This window comes from Macaca fascicularis, chromosome 5, assembly GCF_037993035.2.
Source record: "Macaca fascicularis isolate 582-1 chromosome 5, T2T-MFA8v1.1".
In the NCBI taxonomy this organism is placed as follows: Eukaryota; Metazoa; Chordata; class Mammalia; order Primates; family Cercopithecidae; genus Macaca; species Macaca fascicularis.
The window spans coordinates 44,780,142-44,799,908 of record NC_088379.1 but is presented as its reverse complement, the minus strand read 5'-3'; the positions used below and the strand labels follow the sequence as shown (position 1 = coordinate 44,799,908).

General features: G+C 34.9%; 1 long non-coding RNA gene and 1 pseudogene across 1 annotated transcript in view; both read left to right on the top strand.

Moving 5' to 3' along the window:
- Positions 1-19,767, top strand: part of LOC102120514 (uncharacterized) — a 107,956-nt gene that overhangs the window by 3,371 nt on the left and 84,818 nt on the right. The window lies entirely within an intron of this gene.
- On the top strand, positions 4,051-6,815 carry LOC102138765 (52 kDa repressor of the inhibitor of the protein kinase-like; annotated as a pseudogene).

The following is a 19,767-nucleotide window of genomic DNA, read 5'->3' as shown; positions in this document are numbered from 1 at the left end:
TTAGCTAGATATCTTTTCTGAATCTAGTCTCTTGCTTATCCGACTCAAATATGCCTCTTGATAGTTAATAAAAATTTGAAAGCCAACATGAATAAAGGGGAGTTCACGATGTCTTCTTAAAACTTGGAATCCCTATCCACTTTAACCATCTTAGAAATGCCACTCCAATCTTCTGGTTTCTCAGGAAAAAGAATCTAGGATTACCCTTCATTCTTCATTACCAAAACAAATAATAAACTGTGCTGGGTTTGTTAACAAACATGCATGTATCACAATTTTCTGTAAGCTGATGTTAGGTAGGTCAAATTCAAAAGCTTCTTTTAAATTGCTGCAAGAGGGCAGAAAACATGACTATTTGGTCCACCATTGTGCAAATAGTACCTGAAATGAATGCTGTGGATACAGAACCCAAAAGCAATGAAAAAAAATGGGAAATACTCTAGGGTGAGGGAGTAAAGAAAAAAAGATTAAAGTCAAACTTAAGACTTAATGATCAGTAACAGAGATCTTTTACCCAAATGTATCTGTCATATTCACAAATTATCATTAAATATTTTAAAACAATTTTTATGAGTAACCATAAGTTCCTAGATATTGTGCTTGTTTTTATTAAGTCAGATTTTAAAAATATGTAATTCAATCTAACCTGTAGTAGGCCTTAACCTAGCATCTTGCACAATGCTTAGGTAGCAGAGCATGAAGAGTTATATGCACTTTTTTCTTCTTTTAGGACATTTTTAGAGTACCCCTAATGCAGTGTTAAAACTTTTTCTTAAGCTTTTTATCATGTTATTGGAAGGAAACCACCCTGGGTATTACTTTGACCACTGTTGAAGAATAATTAATCTGACACATGTTACAATTATCAGGGAGACTTTATTCAGGATTACTGCAATAAGTGTCAAGACTGTTGAAATAGGGGAGAAAGGTCAGTTCAACATGAATAAATAAAGCAAAGATAGCTAAGGATTTATAGCAAATGAGCAGAAGTGGGGAGTCAGTGAATGGGAAATTACTAAGAGAAGATATCAAGGTAGGGGAATTCTTGCTAAACAGACTTAACAGGATGCTTGATATTAACAGCCTTCTTCAATGTTCCTACAGCAACTCATAGATTGAAAATCTGTGCCCAGTTCACATTTTCTCTCCCATCCCATGTTGATTCAATCTTTAAGTGTGGTTTCTCTATCAAACCCCTGACTGAATGCAGATCAAAGATGATCAAATACCAAGAGTGGGGGATGAGGAATTTAATGAGATATTGAGTATAATCAGATATAAAGGATGGGGAATTCTTTCCAAACTGGCTTACCAGAGATTCTTGCTAAAATTGGGCTAGTGGGCCCACAGACAATGTATAATGACAAAGCCTAGTTGAAAACAGGGATCAGACTAGCCTGTCTAAATTTGGTCAAGGAGAAAGTCTTTGTCAGCACCACCATTTATCAAAGATTTTAAGGCTCTTGATGTCCTACTGCTTTGATTGTTTCATAGCATTACAATTGACCAAACTTATCCAAAGAGTGTGGTGTCAATAAAAGTTCTATACCCAAACCACTATACGATGCACTACTTCTATCTCCCAACCTGAACAAATCTCTCCAGGTAAAACATCCATCAGAGTTTCCAAACTCATTCCTTCATCTATTTATTTTGCTATCTCTAGTTGTATCCCTGAAATTCACTTTGCAGTGTTTACTCTTCGTTATCTCTTTGATGACTCTATACTTTAGTTTCTACCTTGGACTTTTCTAAGGTGCTAGATTTTGTACCCAAATGTCATATGGAAATGTATTTATGTCATGTGTTCTCAGTAGGAAGATACCTCATAAAGTCTGCCTTATTTTAGTCCCAAGGCCTCTCATGTGTCTCAGAAGAGTATCTCGACCAAACTGTTAGAGTCATATGATATTTTATTTCACTTAAATTAAAAGTGTTATTAATTATGGTAATATTTTTAAATCTTTGAATATCAATTGATTATTTTTTGTTTTATTTACTTTGTATAAATCTTCTGTTTAATTGTTCAATATAATATGTTTATAAATTTTTTAAGTTAATTATAAAAATAGTGGGTTTTTTCGTCCCTGATAGTATGACATCATAAATTTCTCTCTTACCCTCCCAACTTATAATTCTGAAGTATTTTACCAGCAATCTCAATGCCACTCTGGTTTTTTAAAAAACTTTACTGGAAGAAGAAGCACATTTTGAATATAATAAGTCAAACCTCTTGGGCAATCTGGATTTTTTTTCTTTTTAATGGTTCATTCTTCAGTGTTCCTACAGCAACTTGTGGACAGAAAATCTGTGCCCAGCTCCCATTTTCTCTCCCCTCCCATGTTGATTCAATCTTTAAGTGTGCTTTCTCTATCAAACCCCTCATTGAATACTCAGTTCTTACAAAGTCCAAAAGTATTTTCTGAACCATAAATCATATGTTACTTCAGTTTCTTCTGGATTCTTCCTCCTACAGAATAAAATCTTCTTAATATTCTAAAATTAATTTTTTCTCGTTCTTGCAATATTATGGAATACATAATGGATCATAGTGTTACTGCTCACCAGGCTATGCCTCCCTTAGCCTATAACACACTGTTATGTAAGGACCTATATCATCTATTCCCCATAAAAAAATGTAATTTTCTTGAAGGCAGGGTACTCTTGTATAACAAAATTCAGCTGAGAAGAAATAGAAAACCTAAATATTCCCACAAATATTTTTTAAATGGAATCCATATTTGAAAACCTTCAAAAGAGAAAACTTAAGACCCAGATATTTTCACTGGCAAATTCTACTGAACATTAAAAGAAGAAATAACATCAATTATATACATCTCTTCCAGAAAATAGAAAAGGAGTGTCATGGTTAATTTTATGTGTCCACTTGACTGGGCTAAGGAATGCCCAAGATAGCAGCTAGAACATTATTTCTGGTGTGTCTGTGAGGGTACATCCAGCAGAGATTAGCATTTAAATCAGTAGCTCTGTAAAGAAAATCATTCTCACCAATGTGGGTGGACATTATCCAACCCATTGTGGGCCCAAGTAGAACCAAAAGGAAAAGAATGAGCAAATTTGCTCTCTCTTCTTAAGCTGAGACATCCATCTTCTTCTTCTGCCCTTAGACATCAATGCTCCTGGTTCTCTGGCCTTCAGACTCAGATAAGGAATTGCACCCTCACCTCCCAACACCCACCCCACAGGCTTTAGGACTTGGACTGAATTATGCCACCATCTTTCACAGTTCTCTGGCTTGCAGATGGCAGATCGTGGGACTTCTCAGTCTCCATCTCATGTGATCCAATTTCTATAAAATATACACACATACATGTATCACATATATCCTCTCAGTTCTGTTTCTTTAGAGAATCCAGACTAGAGAAAGAAGGGAATATTTACTTGATACTAAAATGTGAGACAACCAGTAAAAGAAAAGACCAATATTTATTTGAACATAGATGCAAAAATCTACAATGAATTATTTTCAAATTAAATATATCAACATATTAAAAGAATACTATGTCAAACATAAACTGGTGGTATTTACTCCAGAAATACAAAGTTGGGTCAACATTCAACATTCAACCTATAGCTCATCATATTAACAAAATAAAGAAGATATACAGCTGGGCGTGGTGGCTCATTCCCATAATCCCAGCACTTTGGGAGGCTGACACAGGAGGGTGACTTGAGGCCAGGAGTTAGAGACCAGCCTGCCCAGCGTGGTGAAACCTTGTCTACTAAAAATACAAAAATTATCCAGGGGTGGTGGACCCAGATATAGTCCTAGCTACTCGAGAGGCTGAGGTGGGAGAATCACTTGAACCCGGGATGTGGAGGCTGCAGTGAGCCAAGATTGTGGCACTACACAACAACCTGGGCAAGAGAGCAGGACTTCATCAAAAAAAAAAAAAATATATATATATATATATGTATGTATGTATCTGTAAAATACACACACACACACACACACACACACACACACATATATATATATGTTTAAAAATACAACAACACATTCTGCCTTCCTGGGCCCCTATGTCTAGCATGCCGCCCTGCGAAGGCAAGGAAGAGAAGGCTGAGCACAACAGAGGGTAAGTGAGGTCTGCACTGCCACCAATTGTACTGCAGAAGACCATATAGTCTGACCTGGCTTTTTTCAGTTTCCCACGAGATCCAGCCAGATGCCAGAAGCAGATGAACTATAAGAGAGTGGATAGAAGAGAAAATATCTGATCAACTGAAAAAACATTGTCAAGTATGTGCCAACTACTTGACTACAGATCTTATGATCTGTAGAACTAGTGCTTATAGGATAGTTATTTAAGATAATGTAATACCAATAATAGTTGATCTTAGCAGCCATTTAAACAATCTACATGATAGGGAAAATGAATAGAAGAATTGAGTGACGATGAAATCAGAACACACAAAGCAGAAAATATTTACAACACTGAAGAGGAAAATGCACACACACAAATACACACATACACACATGCACACACACATCCACACATCCACACATGCACACACACACACACAGAGAAACCAATAACAGCAATGCTCAGAACCCCAGTGCAGAGAAGGGGATGAAGAACAGGATTAGAACATTTTACTGCTAATCTTTGACAAGAAGGAAAACAAAAAAATACACAAAGTCTCTATTTGAAGTTTTGATTCTCATGAGAAAGCTAAACATAAAGTCTTTATTTGAAATTTTACTACTGATAACTGTCAAGCACTGCTGGAGTGCCGGATAAATTCTGGTGAAGAGGTCCTAAGAAAGCACTCTGAGACAACAGTGGCTAACACAACACACTGTTCTGTTTGGAAACACAGTAGAATCATATGCTAGATATCTGTGAGAGCTGTATTAGGGAAGAAACTCTAAGGGAAGTGAGAATCTCACACTTCCTTGTCATTATCACTCTTTGTCAGTTTGTGTTGCTATAAAGGAATACCTGAGGCTGGGTAACTTATAAAGAAAACAGGGTTATTTGGCCTATGGTTCTGCAGGCTGTACAAGAAGCATGGCATCACCATCTGCATCTGGTGAGGGATTCCGCCTGCTTCCACTCAGGGTGGTAGGTAAAGGGGAGCTGGTGCATGCATAGATAACATGACTGGAAAAAGAGAGGGGAGGGAGATGCCAGGTTCCTTTCAACAAGCAGCTGTTGTAGAAACTAAGACAGCAAGAACTCACACATTACTACAAGGATGGCACTACGTGCTTCATGAGGATTTACCCCATGACCCAAACATCCCCTGTTCATCCCCACCTTTAACATCAAATTTTAACATGACATTTGGAGGGTCAAATATCTAAACCACAGCCATCACTGACAATGTAGTGGACATATCAGGGGAAGAGCACCCACTTGTGTTGGTGAGGTTTGTTTACGAATCTCATAACCTGAGAGAGGAATCTGTGGGCTTCCTGCCTTATGAAGCTGAAGCAGAAATTTTGGCTGTGAAATTTCACACTACCATAACTGAGAAATGGGGACTAAATACGGAGTATTATTGTCGTGGCCAAGTTTACATTGTGTGCAATGGATTCTCTTCCAAAATGAAAGTTGTTTCTCCTAGACTTTTAAAAAAATATCCCCAAGGTATCTACCCACCCTGCCTTTCCTGTGCCTTAGTCTGTGATTGGCAAAATCAGTGCCTATTATGAGTGTATCTGTTGCATTAGGAACAACTGCAGAAGTTTCTTTATTTTTTCCATCAATCACAACTGCTTTTAGGAGTGACAGTGTCATTTCTGCTGTTTTTCAAAACAGTGGAGAAAAGAGTAAATGACTAAAGGATATTTGATTTTTTCATTGAACAGGCAGGCATGATTCTTTTGAAATTTTAGTGGACCTCATCCTAGCACTTCTTTGGGTTTAAATGATATAAAAGATGATGCAATATTAGATGGGACAACTGAGTACCCAGCCAAGAATTTGTCCTCTGTAGTGCAGCAACAGATTTTGATTTTGTTGTTACCATTGTTGTTATTAAAAATGTCCTTTAAAAGAACCCCTTGAAGAAATCTCCAGGGTCACACCTCTGATATTATCTTTGTAGGCAGTAGTTTGACTACAGTACTACATTCATTCAATGAAGTGATGGAAGATATTGAAGTCTATCATTATTTTTAGCTTGAGGAAGCCACAGATTTGGCAACCAAAATTGATAGTCAAATAAAACTCCCTGGGAAATTCCATAGAGCTTACCAAGGTAACATGACATCTCAACTGACCTCTGAGAGTTTTTGTAAAGAAACCCTAAGTGTTCCAACAGTGGAGCACATTTTTCAGAAACTGAAAGATATATTCTCAGAACAGTTCCTCAAAGATATGTTCTCAGAGAAGTATCTCAAATCTATGATATGCTTATTTCTGGTGCCTTCAGTCATAAGACAGCTTAAATTCAATACATCTGAGAAACACCATGCTGACAAGTACAGAAATCACTTACCCAGTACAGACATGCTCTCAGCTGAGCTTCCTTATTGAAGAGTCAAATGGAAACATAGAGTTAAAGATATAGGACTTCTGTCTCCCATGTATGAAGCATTCCACCTGCCTGACATCATTTTTTCCTAATGTGTATGCATTGTTAAAGAACTTGTGTATTCTTCCTGTGATGAAGATTGAGAATAAGTGCTATGAAAATCTATGAAAGTGTCTCAAAGCATACTTAAACACTTTGGTGGAAGAAAGGTTAAGTAACTCAACTTTTCTTAACAAAACTTTTGATGTAAAACAACAGATTTAATGGGGAGTACATATATCAAACTCTATACAACAAAGAGCTTCCTGTGAATAATTCCGAAACCAGTGAAATTGTCTAAAAGACTTTTAAAATATATCTTCTTTTATATTTGATATTTGGAAGAAAAGCTGTAAGGCATATCTTTGCCTATAGGCCTTCCATTAAATTCGTTACCCATTAATGATCTAAGTATTTAAAAGGCTCATATTTTAACTCTCATGTTTCAAGGCCCATTTGTTCTTCCGGAATATAGTATGGAAAGTGCTGCATTTCACTTCTGTGTGATGCCTGCTAGTGTCATTCTGGAATTGTTTAAGTTAATCCATTTTAGACAAAACATTTATTTCCACTATGGATCTAGTCAGTGAGTATTGAATTATCAATTCTTTGAAGAAACAAATTTTGAGGAGTTGTGGCAAGACAAAATACATCTCATAAAATATTATAGTGAAACCCACAATTGACTTTTGACTAGTAGAAGTTTTAAATATATTGTTCATAATCTATAATAAACAGTTAAAGAAATTACCAGAGAAAGACACTTACAAAGCTCACCAAACCAGGATTTCAGTGTGGTTTTTGTCTTTATCAAATGAACTTAAGGGAACAAGTTTACAATTAAGGTTTGAATGGAAGACTCCACCATTGCTAAATTTTCAACATGTACGGGCTAAAACAGCTTATGGAGATGCAGACTCAACAAGGAATGTAAACAGCAACAAGAAGATGTGGGACAACAATGGCAGGCGCTTCCATTCAAACTTCAGTTATAAACTTGTTGCTATTTACATCTTTTGTCAAGCCCATATCATAAACTTTTTAGTCAGTATATATTGAAAATATAGGTTTCAAGGTCAAGGCAAAATCAGAGGCGATGGATACAGACATCTGACATGTCCATTTTCTTTCATTTTTTTGTCATAACTATATCTACTGCCTCATCTTGATTTATAAGCCAAACCTGGAAAACCTACAAAACTAGGTGTTTTATGTTTTATCTGGAAATAAACACAGAAAACACTTTTTATTTTTGGTAAATAAATAAATAAATTTTGTACAATTTATTTTAATCTAAATAAAATGTAAATTTTGTCAAAAAATGTTTAACAAAACTGATAAAAGGTCTCTATAAAAATGAACAAACCCTAAAGCAAACATTGTATTTGATGGTGAAAGATTGAATGCTTTCTACCTAAGACTGGGAACAAGGCAAGGATGTCTACTGTCAGTGATCCCATTAACAAAAGTAAATAAAAGTATAGCCAACTGTAAAAGAAGGAATAAAATGTCCTTATTCACAATATCTTTAAAACCGTAAAATGTTAGGCCGGGCGCGGTGGCTCACGCCTGTAATCCCAGCACTTTGGGAGGCCGAGGCGGGCGGATCACAAGGTCAGGAGATCGAGACCACGGTGAAACCCCGTCTCTACTAAAAATACAAAAAATTAGCCGGGCGCGGTTGTGGGCGCCTGTAGTCCCAGCTACTCGGGAGGTTGAGGCAGGAGAATGGCGTGAACCCGGGAGGCGGAGCTTGCAGTGAGCCGAGATCTGGCCACTGCACTCCAGCCTGGGCGACAGAGCGAGACTCCGTCTCAAAAAAAAAAAAAAAAAAAAAAAAACCGTAAAATGTTAATGAAAAATACCAAGGAAAAACAAAATAAGTGGAGATATATCATGTTTGCATATTGCAAAAGCATAGCTACAATCAATTTTCCTAATTTATAAAACTTATATCTTCACTGCAATTCTAACCAAGTTTCAGAAAGCCTTATTGGAGGTATCAACAAGCTGATCCTAAAATTTATATTTAAAGTCAAATAAACTAGAGTAACAAAAACAATTCTGAAAAAAAAGACAAAAGTTGGAGGATATACATTAACCAACTTTAGGAATAACTATAAAGGTACAGTAATCAAAATAATTTTCTCCTAAAAAATCTCAAATACATAAATCTCTGACTTTATATTATAGACAGGGAGTCTTGGAATGTTTCCCAGACTAGCTTCAAACTCCTGGGCTCAACAAGTCTCCTGCCTCAGTCTCCTGAGGAGCTGGGACTATAGGCATGTATCATCGCACCTAGATTTAGTCAACTGAGGTTTGTAAGTGGTGCAAAGGCAATTCAATAGAGAATGCATTTTTTTTTTGTCAAATAGTATCAGAACAAATGTACATCCAAATTAAAAAAAAATCTAATTCCCTCAAAAAACCACCTAAATGAACCAAACTCATCAAGTTGCATACTTTAAATACATAGTTTTAATTATGTCAATCATTCCTCAATTACATAATTTAAAAAATCAAGACTAAGAAAAAATGAGAAATAAAATTTGCATAAATAAGTCACAGATATAAAAGTGAAGCTATAAAATTTTAGAAGAAAACCTAGGAGAAAATCTTTACAATCTTAGATTAGGCAAAAAAAAGTCTTAGATACGGCAACAAAAAATAAATATATAAAAGGAAAATATTGATAACTGGACTTTATCACAATTAAAATTTTTGCTCAGTGAAAGACACTAGCAAGAGAATAAATAGACAAGCTACAGACTGGGAGAAAATATTTGCAATTGCATATCTTATGTCCAGAATATACAAAACATTCCCGAAACTCAATATGAAGAACATAAACAATTCAGTTAAAAGAATGGACAAGATTTTAGCAGAGACTTGACCAAAAAGATGTAAATGATAAGCACAGGAAAGATGCAGATGGAAAATAAGTACATGAAAATATGTTTAACATCATCCATTTGAAAAATGCAAATTAACACTATAAGACAATCTTATTACACAATTGTTAAAATAAATTTATGAAAGCTTACAATATCAAGTGCTGTAGAGGATGCAGAGCAACCACAACTCTCATACATTGCTGATGGGATTGCAAAATTGCATAGCTGCGCTGGAAGTTTGAGGATTTCTTGCAAAATTACGCATACATTTACCATATGGCCTAGCAATTCTACTTCTAAATATAGAAGTTGTGTTGGTTAATATTAAGTGTCAACTTGATTGCATTGAAGGATGCAAAGTATTGTTCATGGGTGTGTCCGTGAGGGTGTTGTCAAAAGAGATTAACATTTGAGTCAGTGGACTGGGAGAGGCAGACCCACCCTCAGCGTGGGTGGGCACCATAAAATCAACTGCCAGCACCACTAGAATAAAGCAAGCAGAAGAAGAGGGGAGAAGCTGACTTGCTGAGTCTTCTGGCCTTTGTCTTTCTCCTGTGCTGGATGCTTTCTGCCCTCGAACATCTCACTCCAAGTTCTTTGGCTTTTGGACTCTTGGACTCACATCAGTGGCTCTTAGGCTTTCTGCCACAGACTGAAGGCTGTACTGTAGGCTTCCCTGCTTTTGAGGTTTTGGGACTCAGACTGAGTCACTACTTGCTTCCTTGCTCTTCAACTTGTAGATGGCCTATTGTGTGAATTTCCCTTGGATCCTATGGGTCAAATCTCCTTAATAAACTCCCTTTCATACATACATATATCCTATTAGTTCTGTTCCTCCAGAGAATCCGTATACATGTTCCAAAAACAGCCTGTAAACAAGGTTTCTACCACCTTTATTCGTACTCATTGTAAAACTGGAAACCATCAAAATGCCCTTTAAAGGTGAAAGGATACATAAACTGGTTCATTCATATACTGGAAGACTACTCAAAAATGAAAAGCAATGGATGCTCAAAAACGAAAAGTTTTGGATAACACATAACACATGAATGAATCTGAAAGGCATTATGCTGAGTGACTAAAGCCAATATTAAAATGTTATGTTCTGTGTAGTTCCATTTCAAATAACATTCTGAAGAAGATGAAACTAAATAAATAAAAAAAAGAAGGAAAGAAACTATAAGAACTGAGAAAATATTGATAGTTGCCAATGGGGAGGGGGGAGGGGGGAGGGATTGCATTGGGAGTTATACCTGATGTAAATGACGAGTTGATGGGTGCTGACGAGTTGATGGGTGCTGACGAGTTGATGGGTGCAGCACACCAACATGGCACAAGTATACATATATAACAAACCTGCACGTTATGCACATGTACCCTAGAACTTAAAGTATAATAATAATAATAAATAAATAAATAAATAAGAAACTATAAGAACAGAGAAAATATTGATAGTTGCCAAAGATTAACTCAGAAGAGAGTCATTGACTACAAAATTACAGCAAGAAAGAATTTTTGGAGATGAGGGAACTATTCCTTATACTGATCATGTTGGTATTATTAAACCCAATCAATAAATCTAAACAAATCCACAAAAACACACACTGAAAATCAGATAATTTTACTGTATGCTAATAAAAAATGTATGTTTCACATACATGAGGACATTAAGATGCTTTGCTTGTCATATTCCTCAGTCAGTACTTTTAGAAAGAGTAGTCACCATCTCTAAACATTTCCAGTTCCCATGTGAAGGAAGAGATTCAAAAAAACAGGCAGAAAAAAAAAAAATGAACCATTATTTAAATAGTTTATAAAATCCTTAGTGGAAGGACTAAAGGCAGATATTCTATTGCACTCGATTATTCCCCAAAATGTATTTCCTTTACTTTTACTCTATTTGGAAATGGTAATGCAGATATATCTGGCCATTTGCCAGAATGCAAATACACATTAATACTATTTGTAAGCAGAACTGGTACTTCAGGATGAAAAGGAAATGTTTGGTCATGGCCCACAATGACATTAAAATAATCATTGGTCTGGGATAGGAACAATCTCAACCCAGCCATAAAATCTCCTCTTTTATTAACTAAAAATGAGTATTCCTACACTATCAGCTATAACACAGAACTACTGATATAATAAAAGTGAAAATAATTAGAAAAAATTAAATATTCAGTTATGGAGGTTAATCTATATTTTATATTATCACATAATTATGATGATTAAATTGTAAAAGTTATAAGTAGTTTTATCTATATAAATTCATAATAATAAACATATTTTTCTTTATAGGTAGAAAACATTAGATTATTTAAAAGCAATATTTTTGAAGATTTCAACTCCTAAGCCTGTCTAAAGCTTCCATGATAGCCTTAAAGAAATATCTTTTCAATTGGACATAATAAAATTCTCTTTGTGATAATGCATATTCATTTTCCATTGATATTTACCAATTAGCTATCTTTGGCTTCAGAATAATAGTATTTAATATCTGTAATCTAAAAAAGGAGTCAACTCCCTTTCCTCTTTCCTATTCTAATGCCTTGTGGTTTTATAAATAATTTTGTAGTAAATGCAATTGAGAGATTACAAAGAAATGTGGGAGAAACACGCATATCATAGAATTTCTTGTCCTTTAGAAGTAACAATTGAAAAAGATCACAAAAATTTATAAAACCTTTTTTTACAGAATTTAATTTTCTTGTTAAATCTAACACACAAATAAAACATTTAAAAAGTGATTTCCCTGTAGGCTTTGAACAAACTAGCTTTACAGAAAATTTACAAAAGTCTTTCTTTGTACATACCAACACCATGTAATTGCACTGGACAACAAGGGATGATGAGTTTTTTCAAGTACTATATAAAACTACTGACCTGAAACACAATAGCAAAACATAGCTTTGCATCAAATGCTTCTTTTGTGTCTTTATTCTCTGCAAGATTTATTTCTCAGAGTATGGCAGTATTTGCTTTATAAAATGTTGCTCTCCTGTCCCCAAAATAAAACTTTAAATAAGATCTTATGGAAAATCAATTTCTTAAGAGTCCCAGACAATGTTTTGCTTTACTGTTGTTTATCTGCTGGCACCATGGCGTATTTCTACTAAAATAAGAATCATCCATCAACATGAAATAACCAACTAATATTTATAATACCTGTCATATTAGTCAATTATGCTTTCTTTATTAAAGATCAAAATCACCCAGTTTAGAGATTATAGAAAGCATACAATTCACAAGGAACAAATCCCAAACAAATCACTTAAAGTCATTTGTTCTGTAACGTCACTTGAAAATATTAGAAGCAAAACACTCCTAAGACCCTTAGGAAAAAGATCAGAAGAATGATTATGTGTGTTGGTTAATGAACAATTTTAATCCCTGTTCTTTGCTTTATGTTGAGCTACTTGGTTCTGCTAGTATCATCATGTTCCCCAGCAATAACACCAATTCTAGCAGCTGATTTCAAATCCCTACTCCTCTCTCACATTCTGACCCCTACCACCATTGGCAGAACTTTATAGCTTACTCAGGCTAAGCTTTATGGCTATCAGCTCACATGACTCATAAACACTACTGATGAAATTCCAACAGTGAGCCAAGCACAGCAGAGCTCAGAGCCTCAAAAGTCAAAAATAGTACCAGCCAAAACTTGCAGGAAATTGCTGCAATCAAGATTAGAAATAATACTCTTTACCTATGAACTAAACTGATTGCACAGCATGTGCTTCATCTTAAAAATACAGATGAATTTTAAACATATCTCATAAACAGACATTTTGGTATTTTCATTCAAAGTACTCCACCACTTTCTATGTAGGCCACCTCTATATTTTCCTATGAACTCTTGACAAAATATTTCATTAGATCTCAGTCTTTACATCTATGAAATGTGGACAAATGATAATCCGTTAAATTCCTTCTAGTATTAATATTCTTTAAGTCTATGGCTTTTTATTGCTAAAGTTGTGGAGTGAGAATTCAGTCCAACTTCCAGTTATTCAAAGTATAGTAAGATAAAAGTATAACTAGATGGTCCTTTATCATGAACCATGCATTATATAAAATTGTATAGAAATTAGAAAAAAGATAAAAACTATAGATATTATGTAGATGGTACAGTTTACTTACTTTTATTGCAATAAACTAAAGAAATTTTGATGAACAGCTGGCACAGATCTATAACCATGGCCAGACAGAATGGCTTAGACTAGTAATTCTTTCCACCAGTACCACCAAAAATATTATCATTTTGGGTAGATTTCATTCAGTTTTTACCTAATTTAACAACAAAACAAATCTACTAATTAATGAATCTAGGAATATATTTTATAACTGGAAGTTTTGACAAGATACCACGTAGTTCAAATTTTGTGGACATTCCCCCTTTACACTCTTACTCTCCAGCCCCATCACCCTTCCACCCTTCCACCCTCCCATCTTTCCTCTCTCTCTCCATCTCTCTTTATTTCTTTATTTCACTATTAGAGATTAGAAATGACCAAATTATCCATGAAGGTATTGAACATGTTTTACATAACAGTTTGCATTCAACTCTTGGCACACAAAGTAGGTAATGAACACATATTTGCTGAGTGAGTGAAGAACCTACCACCTACTTCTCTGTCGGTAGTTTTAAAAACAAACAAACAAAAGCTTTAGACTGCTTATCAATATGGTTTCAGCTCACTTTTATGTGGGAAAAATACATTTTTATTTAGGGGTATGTAATTATTGGATCTTTCAAATTTCAGAAGGTTTTATATATATATATATATATATATATAAAGCCTACGTCTAACTCAGCTTATTTTTAAAGAACATTTTTTTTTCATTTAAATAAAACATTGAACATTTGTACCCTACATCTTGCCAAAAGGTAGGATTTCACTAATGCCCAACAATTACAAAAATTCAGGTATAAACCTCAATGTTTCTAAAATGCCATCTAAATATAGGTTGTGATCTTGCCTTTTAACACAGGACAAAAGCTCAGAATGTGGGTTGAGTTTCACCAACACATATTTTGTTTGTTTTAAATTACACATTGTTTTGAATTTTTTAAGCTAACATTCAAAAATTGGGAAAGTTTACATAAATGCCTTTTTGTGTGTGTGTCATTTTTTAATTTGACATTGGACCCTCATGTTCATATTAGGAACTATTATCCAACTTAGGTGATTATAATTCCTTCCTTAGGTAGGTAAAAATAAGACAGGGAGAGAGAAAGAGAGAGGGATGGAAGGAGGAAGAAAAAACAAGAGTCCTTTCAATAAGCTATACTTTTCTAAACTGTGGATTTCTTCTATATTAATAGCTATATTAGCCTTATTTCTTAATTATCTGTATTTGTATTTTTTCCTTACAAATAAAGTCACCTAAAACAACTAGTGATTTGTAAATCTGTTTCATTTAAAAAATAAACCAAATCTTCAAAGTCAACTATTTCTGTTCTCTTTTATTAATGTTTCAAATTTTATCTCTATTTTATCTCTATTACAGCTAGAATGCCTGGATGTAAACCCCAGTTCCAACATACTAGATATTTTACTTTGTCAAGTTATTCTGTATGCCCTTTCTTCTAAATAAAAAGAGAATAATTATAATAGTGCTGACTTTAAAGGGCTACTAAGCATATTCAATCAGTGATACTGGTAAAGAACTTAGTTCAGTCATGGCATGAGTGCTTGTTATGGATTGAATGTTTGAGTTCTCCCAAATTTCAGATGTTAAAATTCTGACCTCCATTGTGGTGCTATTTGTAGGTAGAACTTTTGGAGGTCATTAGATTTAGATGAGGTCATGAGATTGGAGCCCCGATGATGAGACTCATTTCCTTGTAAGACAAAGAAGACACTCGACTTCTGTCTCCACCAGGTTAAAATACAGTAAGAACGTAGCCATCTGCAAACCAAGAAGAGGGCCTTCACCAGATACTGAATCTACAAATACCTTAATCTTGAACTCCCCGTCCTCCAGAAATACTAGAAGTAATTGTCATTTAAGCCACTTAGTCCACGGTGATTTGTATTATAGCTCGAGCTAAGACAGTGCTCAATAAATGTTAATGATTAATATTTTTGTCTTATATTCTACTTGAATGGCTCATTGCTTTCCAGTGTTATCGCGTATCATTTGAAACTGCAGAACCTGTTTTACTTTTTAAAATTCAGTACTTTTAAATATTATACCTTTAACTGATTTTTCCCTTCAGTATATCAATTAGCCATATTATATATATTTTCTCTTTAGCCTTTGTGTCTATTATCTCTCTTCTTAATGCTTTTAATAATTTCTTTTTTTCTCTTTGTTCAAAAGACACCCTTTCCAGCATATATTCTCTCATCTAATTTTTTTAATTTATTAAACAGAATTGTTGTGCTGTTTTCTTCTTCTGTTATTGTTTTAAAATGTGCCAGTGTATTTCCTTCTTACATTCAGATTCTCTCTTATCATATCATAGCTCATTTTTTATTTCACATAACTTATGTTTCTGTTAGTGTTCAACAGATGTTCTTTAAAACTTGCTTGTGTTGCCTGGGGTAGTTTTATTTCAAGAGCATGTTCAACCTCTGACAGCAGTTAATTCCCAGTGTCCAAAGAAGCTTCAAAGTGTTATTTCCATATATGCTCACTCTGTCCATCATACTTCCAGATAATGAATTCCTCTGTATTTCAGAAAAAAAAAATAACTTGCATCAGAATAATTCCCTTACAAAGCACATAGTCACAAATACTGGTTTTGATATTCTTATGTTTTTGTTTTCCACAATGACAAAAAGGTTTCAAAACAAGCTATTACCTGTGTTTTTCCCTTTGCTGGCCTCTGAGCAGTTGCTTTTCTGCTTAAATTAATGTTAGCAGGACGTCCCTATGCTTTTCTTCTTCCTGTACCACAGAGTTTATTCATTAGGATGGCAGCTCCAATTCCACTTAATGAAGTTCTATTTGCCCACCTTTGTAATGAATTTAGTAATATTTTTTTCAATCGTTTTAGCATACATTTTTCACTATTTCTAGGCTCAATGGTGATAACTTCATTTTCCTGTTTTAGTTTATTATCTTTGACAATTTATTCAGTTTTGGAAAGGCTAGATGAGAGAGCAGAGCAGTTTGCTTTTATGTCATTATCTTTTCCTAAAGACTCTTGATAATGGTCTCAAACTCAATAAGTCTCAAAATATATGATCAGAGTGTTACCAGAAATCTTTTTATAAATATATGTGTTTTGGCAGAGCCCACACTACAAATGAGAATCTTCATACTTGAGTTCAGAGGACATATAACTAGGTGTAGAAAAATGTCTTCACCAGAATTTCTGTCAGGGGCTACACTTTTTAATAAAGAAGAAACACTTTCATTAGCTACTAAAGCTACACTAACTACTAACGACGGTGGAAAAGACCTCAAGCGCATGCTCAGGCTTCAAAATGCAATGGCCATTCTACTATCCCACGCCCGACACAGGAAGAGAAATTTGTCTTAAGGAAAAGAAACATTTTAGTGAGTGGGTAGTAGGGTAGAGGATAAATAGAAGAGGGAACGTTATAAGACATGAAAGTTTCCCTTAATCTCATATCCAATAAACCGATCAGGTCATAAAACATTTAATGAGGCCGTGTGCAGTGGCTCACGCCTGTAATCCCAGCACTTTAGGAGGCTGAGGCGGGTGGATCACCTGAGGTCAGGAGTTCAAGATCAGCCTGACCAGCATGGAGAAACCCCATCTCTACTAAAAATACAAAATTAGCCAGGGTGGTGGCGCATGCCTGTAATACTCGGGACGCTGAGGCAGGAGAATCACTTGAACCCGGGAGACGGAGGTTGCGGTGAGCCGAGATCGGGCCATTGCACTCCAGCCTGGCCAAAAAGAGCGAAACTCCGTCTCAAAAACAAACAAACAAACAAACAACCACCACCAAAACATTTAAGAGAGAGAAGGTTAATATGTAATGGCTCAAGATGCAGAGAAAAGGGAAGAGTATAACATTGAAATCTTCAAATGTTTGAGGAAATTATGGGGAAGGTTTTGAACATTAGGACATCATGGAACTGGGAGATTTAATCAAATTTACACATAAAGGTCGTGTCCCCGTTTAAATGTCGATTCTGGAGCCAGATTACTTACGTCCAAATTTTGACTTTGTCATTTATTAGCTTTGTCAAATAACTTAAAATTAAAATTTAAATAAGGAAGTCACATACATATGTTGGGGGAAAGCATTCCAGGTAGAGAAAATAGTAAATGCAAAAGCCCCAAAATGGAAAAGTGATGCCACAGCAGAATGAATGAGTGCGATTAGTCGGAAAGAAGGACAGATAAGTAAAAGGAGTGTAGATGAATGAGGGCCTTGCAGAAAATTTTTTAAAGTTTGACTTTGACTGAGACGACGTTCACTCAAAATATCTTAAACAGAGGGATGTTGGGACCTGACTTAACATTTTTCAAAGATCACTCTGTCTACTTAGTTGATAATAGTCAGGAGACACAATCAGGAAAATAAGAGTACAGTTTAGAAGGCAATTAGAATACACAAAGAGAGAGAAAATGGCTGCCTGGTTAATGGTGCAGTGCTAGCATTGGATGTGTTGAAAGTATTTAGATGTCTAAATATTTTGAAATTAGGTCAACACTGTTGATGATGGATTAGATGTAGAAATGTTAGAAATGAGAAGAGTTGAAGATAAGTCCTTCAAATATTACCCATAAATATCAGGAGAAAAACCACCATTTTCCCAGAAATTTGTCTCACTTTAGCCAATATTGGCCATTGATGAATTTATTTTGGAAACTCAGAGTTAGGTAGCTGAAGTACATGTTTATTTCATGTAAAGTAACCCTTTGCCAAATGGGCATGTCAGATATAAGTGGAAGATAGGTCATTAGCTAGTAATATCCAAACTTGAATTTCAGAGGATATATTGGGGAGTAAAATAGTACCTCATTCAACTTACCAACATCATTGAAGTTCTAAGCTAACTCCTCACCAAAATTTTCTTTCTGTAGCTAAACCAAACTTACAAAGCTCTTTATTGAGGCATACATTCAGAAATACAATACCTTATGCTTAGAATACATCTTCTACCATTTCTACTTTGTTTCTATATTCACTTTTGGAATCTTGATATCTAGTCATGGCCTCTTTCTTACAACATTAACTGGACCCAATAACTCTCCAATGTGCTATGAAGTCATCTTGTATCTAAATCTTATTTAACATGCATATTGGATTCCAGAAATTGTTTTTGATTCTTACTAAGAGGAAATTTCACGATGAGTGAGATTAAGGCTTTACATTGTCTTAACCTAGCATAGTTCCTGTACAAAAAGAGCCAGTAATTAAATCTAAGTTATTATAATGAATATTCAGGAAATTCAGGAAAAAAGTGCATAGAAAGTGGTCAAGATAATTTTAGCAAATACTGTTGGTATTTTCTCTGCAGTAACCCTTGTGATGCATGTACTGTACCTACAACTGAGCTCAAGGCTTTCTCTGTTTCTTCTTTTCTGTGTGTGATAATTTTATGGGCATTTTTTGAATATTTTATTATGCATATTTAAGGTATAATACATATTATGTGTGTGTGTATATATATATATATATATATATATATAGTCACTATAATGGAACAAATAACAAGTTCATCATTTCTCATAGTTATCCATCTCCAACTGCCCCTTGGTAAGAACAACTATAAATTATTCATTTGACAAAAATCCTTAATACAATACACTACTATTAACCATGGTCTTAGTGTTGTACATTAGAGCTCTAGGCTTGTGCAGCCCTCATATCTGCTGCTTTTTATCCTTTGATCTATATTTTCTCATTTCCTTCCCCCAACCCAGACCTTGTTTTATTCTGTTTCCATATATTTGAGCCTCCCCCTAACCACTTACTTTATAAGTTCCACATAAAAGTGAGTCTATTCATTACTTTTTTCTTTCTGTGTCTGGCTTATTTCACTTAGTAAAATGTCCTCTCTCGGTCCATCTGTGGACATGGCAAATTTGCCTCCTTTTTAAGGCTAAATAGTAGTCCTACATATATAAAACCTTTTCTTTATCCATTCATTCATCAATGAACACGTAGGTTGTTTCTATGTATCGGCTATTGTGACTAATGCTGCAATGAACTTAAGAGTGCAGATATTTTTATGAGGTAGTGATTTCATTTCCTTTGGGTATATACCAAGAAGAGAGAATGCTGGGTCATATGGTAGTTCTACTTTTAATTTCTTTAGGAACCTCCATACTGTTATCCACAATGGTCGCATCAACCTACATTCCCACCAATGGCACACAAGGTTCTGTTTT